Consider the following 4,835-nt stretch of genomic DNA (forward strand, 5'->3'; position numbering starts at 1 on the left):
GCCTGTCATCTTGGTCCGGGTTTTCTCCAGGCTCTGGAGTCTACATGAATGGATGGGACACCTGCTGTCATTCCTTCAGTCACGTGTTAGTCATGTATGGGATTGAGAGGAACCTGGCACAGCTGGGGTTACACAGAAGGACAAGAACTGGTCCCCAACACAACGAACTCTTCTAGGAGGGGGAGATAGCACAAGGTAACAGTTCTAGAACAAGTCAAGGGGTCTAGTCATTAAATATACAGAATTACAGTAACCAAGGGTAGAAATACTACACACAATTAGTTGATTGTGTGAGTGTTTGTGTGTGTGCGCACGCACTTGTGTAGAAAAAAAGCCAATTTTCTTTCTTTCTTTCTTTCTTTGTTTCTTTCTTTCTCTTTTTTTTAAATCAACAATGTTACGTTTCTTTCCAGGTGGCAGACTAGAAAGAAACTCTCTTCAGGTAACATGCTCATCTGTGGCATAAAGAATATCTCCAATCCTCTGCAGTACAGGGTCATTTTCCCCTCATTCTCCTGGCCAATCAGTTCGATCAATGTTCCTTAGCTTTCCGAAGTAGAAGTCTCTCTCCTCAAAGTCTTAGACAGTAAGCTTCAATACTGCTGCATCAATTCAGCTGCTTCGTCCTCTCCAGGGCCCACAGCAGGATCCTTTCACACCATCCCAGGGCCAGCCTCAGGAGCTGCAGTAGTCCTCTGTGTTGCAATGGGTCTCTGTGGGGCTGCACTACTGGAGCTGAGAGGTTTCTTTGGTTTACTTAAAGCTGGAGCAACAAGAGAAGGAGCCAATGCAGTTTCTTGATCTTGTCTGTCAGAGCTATAGGATCATACCCTTTTCCATCATAATTTGCATCAAAAAACTTCTTGAACCATTGAACGAATTCAAAATTGTCCTGAAATTTTTCTTTTACTAATTTATCCACAGGAATTATTTTGTCCACGCCCATCCTCTTGAAGCCCTGGCTTGTAGTATTTTGAAGTTCTGGAAATATTTGTGTTCTAGCTTAGCCTGAAATTTCACTTTCTTCAAGGCAATGGAGGAGCCAGGGAAGAGTATGCCCATAAACTGACAGTGTGCAGCCCTTGAACATAACTGTTCTATCTTTGTCAGATCCAACTGCAGAGCTTCATTGATCCAAGCCAGCATATCATGTCAACTTAGGTTATCATTGGTGACTGACGTCGAGTACGTATTCACATCTTCAGCTCTTACAGGACCTGTGTCCACTGTCTGTGTGCCCGGCTCTGGTTCCATCTTCATCTCGTTCAAACCATCGGACCTCAAGCCAATTTCTAATGTCAAGAGGTCGGGTGAAAGGATTAGTGTTTTGTTCAGAAGGAACAGCAATTTGAAGGTGCTTAAGTCCAGGACTGCATGGTCAACTAGAGTAGCTCTTAGAAAATCATAGACACAGTAAGGGCACATAAAAGCAGACCAAAGAGTATGCGGTTGCCAGGATTTGGGGAGTCATGAGGGGAGGTTGATGTTGGACATTGAGCAAGGAATCAGATTTATTTTGTAGGTGACAGCTTTAAACAGTGGCTAGTGAAAATTACCCGTGGATACTGTATGCTTAGGTTTCCCTTGATTTCCTGAGAATTGCAATTTGTGTTCATCTTTTGTGCAAATATCCTGTTTATTGTTCCCAATCTACTCCAGACAGGCTGTGTCCCATCCACTAGACTGGTCACCTGGCAGTAGGTGACAAAGAGTGCTCTTTTTTCTGCTCTTCCCACAGCCTGGCAGCTCTGCTGGCCTCTGCCACTGTGGGGCATATCAGCACTTAGACTATCTGGTGCATAGCAAGGAATCCAGTGAAGCTGCCCTAGAGATGGTGGAGAGGAAATTAAGATAGACAATAAGGAAGGAGACAAGGGGCATGCCAGGTGTGTGTGTGTGTGTGTGTGTGTGTGTGTGTGTGTGTGCGTGCGTGTGCGTGCGTGCGTGTGCGTGCGTGTGCATGTGCATATGTACGTGTGTGCTCAGAGGACAATCTGTAGTAGCTGGTTTTTCTCCTTTCACCATGTGGATCTTGAAGACTGACCATACACTGTCAAGTTTGACATCAAGTGCTTTCATCTGCTGAACTCATGCATCTACTGAAGTGGTGAATCACTGAGGTTCATGCATAAATATACCACGATTTGATTGATGCATGAACGTGCAGTGTCCTGTTCTGTTTTCTGTTGCTCTTATAGAATAGCCGAGTGGGTGATACGTTATAAAGATACATTCATTTCTCTGCTCCTCCTGGAAGTGCTTAAGTCCAGGAGCAAGGTCATGGCTCTGACAAGAACCTTCAAATTGTGTCAGCCCAATTTGAGAAGGGCCAAGAGTAAAACAGCACAGAGACCAATCTGGCATTTACGATATCTCACCCCCATTATCACAGCCTTACTCTCTTGATAATTACACCAATTCTTGTAGAGCAGAGTCCTCTTTTGGGCACCACCTCCCAACTTTTGCACTGGGGATAGTGTTTTTAGCAAAATCATTTGAGGGACACATTCAAACCTTAGAAGTGTTAAGAACAAAGTAGGAGACAAGTGAGGAGACCTTCTGCCCGATTAAGATGAGAGACGCTGGCAGCTGGGATGGACGAAGCAGGGAGACAGCTGGATTCTGGCTGTCTTCCTACTTACGGCATCCTGGAGTCATGAGAGGAGACCAACTAGTCATGAGCTAGGTTCAGACTACATAAAAGAGGGACTTGAGGTGGCTCCCAGGTCCCTGACCTGCTCCTGTAACCCAGGAGAGTTGTCACTGCACCCAGATTTCATCACAGATTGATTATTGAATGAATGGAGTCTGGTCAGCAGTCTGGTCCAGGAAGTCTAGGAGATTGCCAGAATGCTCTCCAGTAGCAGTGTCAATAGACTTACAGCCCCCACCAGAGTCCAAGACTTGGAATCTCATACTGAAGCATTACTTCCTGGAAGATGTGAGTGCCCTTGTCACTCCATGCACTTCTATATCTCAGTGTTCCCGGTGCCTGGGTACCCCACCGGCAGCCTCATTATCCCACCAGAAGGTACTCTCGTCTTTGGCCTATTGCTAAGTGACAGGATTTACTACAGCCTCCCATGTTGGGCCTGAATCAGGCTCTGTGAAGCTGACATGTTGCTAAGCAGAAACGCTGGCATGGGATCTTAGTAATGAAAGGATCTTTCCATATTTAATAATGGCTAGGTTATTCCCCAAGTGATTTCCAGGGGAGTGGACCAAAAATTGCCTCTCAGTCCAAATGAAGGATGCCACAATTTCCTGTTTTCAGTTGCTTTTTAATTTCCACACCACCTGCTCCTAGTTTTACCAGGGCACACTCTGCCAACATTGTCATTCAGGATCTTGTCTTTCTGTGATGTATAACTATCATGTCTCGGGGCCCGTCCCTGCTCAGTGGCTAAAATAAGTATTTGCCAGTGTAGCAGACTCTCTGGCCTGAAAGATATATACTGTGCTCATTCAGGAGAGACTTTGGCAAAAGGTACCACACCATCCTTGTGGGCATGTGTGTTTACTTGGCATCAGGGTAGATCTTAACCAAGTCTAAAAGATGCAAAGCGTAGAGGTCTTGATGTCTAGTCTTACTATTATACTCACTAAGCAGGAGATTCCAAGTAAGTTAATTAGGTTGCTTATGTGCCCGTGAATGCCCCTGTAGTAGAATGCTCTCAGTACCTGTCACATGAGGCAGAGGACTTAAGAGGAATATGAACACGGGCTTGGTGGGTGGTAGTCTCAGAATGTAAGCTAATTCCTGTGAGTTTTACCATCTGTGACTTGTGAGTAGGCTGAACATGAGCAGAGGTGAGCTGCCTCAATGCCAGGTCACTGGGAAAGAGAATCATCTCATTGTTCTTTGCTCACATTTGGAAAGCCAAGATGATAGTTGCACTGCCTCTTGAAGACTGTTCTGTTGGCTAGCTAACGAGTCCCTACCCAGAGAGTGCTTAGAACTGCAGAGAGCACAGAGCAAGCCCTCTGCAGCTCTTGGGAACCTCTGTTGTTCAATGTGCATCTTCTACTAAGGAGATACTTCTTCGTAGTTTGTAGTTAATGAGCTCTGTTACAGCTTTGCACAGTTCATTCACATAGTTGCTCTTACTAGAGTCTGATAATCCATAGATTACATATGATTTTTATACTTGAGATACAAAGAAGGAAGGAAATGGCAAGCATTACATACTAAATTAAAGCCCAAAACATGTCTCCCTGGCCCCTAACATGAAGATCTGACTCACATCCCCACCTAGGTGGAGGATATGGGCCATGTTCTTGAAGCAGTGAGGAACCTGGTGAACCCCTGATACTATCCTAACACGGAATGGCAGCATCTCTGTAAACTCTGAACATTATTTCTGTATATTACATAGCCTCATATCCTTCCAGGCATAATTTGGTTCTACCATCTTGATTTCATAAATGAAGAAGTTGAGGTCCAAGGGGTGATAGTCATAAGCCCAAAGTTGAGCCACTGATGATTAAGAGTTCTAGAGCCTGAAAGACACATTTCCCAGAGTGCCTTGCTCCCTTCCTATGTGCTCCAGCCCAGTGTTTTGGTGGCCACACCAGCCCCTCCCACTGCTTCTTTTAGGAGGACATTGGACTGATTCAGAAGACCTTGACTTTGGGTCCACTTGCAGTTCCTTTCTCCTGTTAGCTGTCCAACTCTGATCTTGACACTCTGACCTGCATCCCCCCACCTTCTAAGTAGGAATTACATTTATCACATCTGCTCTCAGGCTGGGGAGAGAGCTGAATGTGACAATCATAGGGGAAAAATGCAGGCAGGGTCATGAGGAATATGCCAACTTAACAACATTTTAGATGTA

General features: G+C 45.1%; 1 pseudogene across 1 annotated transcript; it reads right to left on the reverse strand.

The window, feature by feature from the left end:
- Nucleotides 1–438: 438 nt before the first annotated feature.
- LOC308424923 (microtubule-associated protein RP/EB family member 1-like) lies at nt 439–1,260 on the reverse strand (annotated as a pseudogene). Its single transcript has one exon. The product of its transcript is annotated as a microtubule-associated protein RP/EB family member 1-like (transcript).
- Nucleotides 1,261–4,835: the final 3,575 nt, after the last annotated feature.

The sequence above is a fragment of the Micromys minutus genome, assembly GCF_963924665.1.
Source record: "Micromys minutus genome assembly, chromosome: 9".
Lineage (NCBI taxonomy): Eukaryota > Metazoa > Chordata > Mammalia > Rodentia > Muridae > Micromys > Micromys minutus.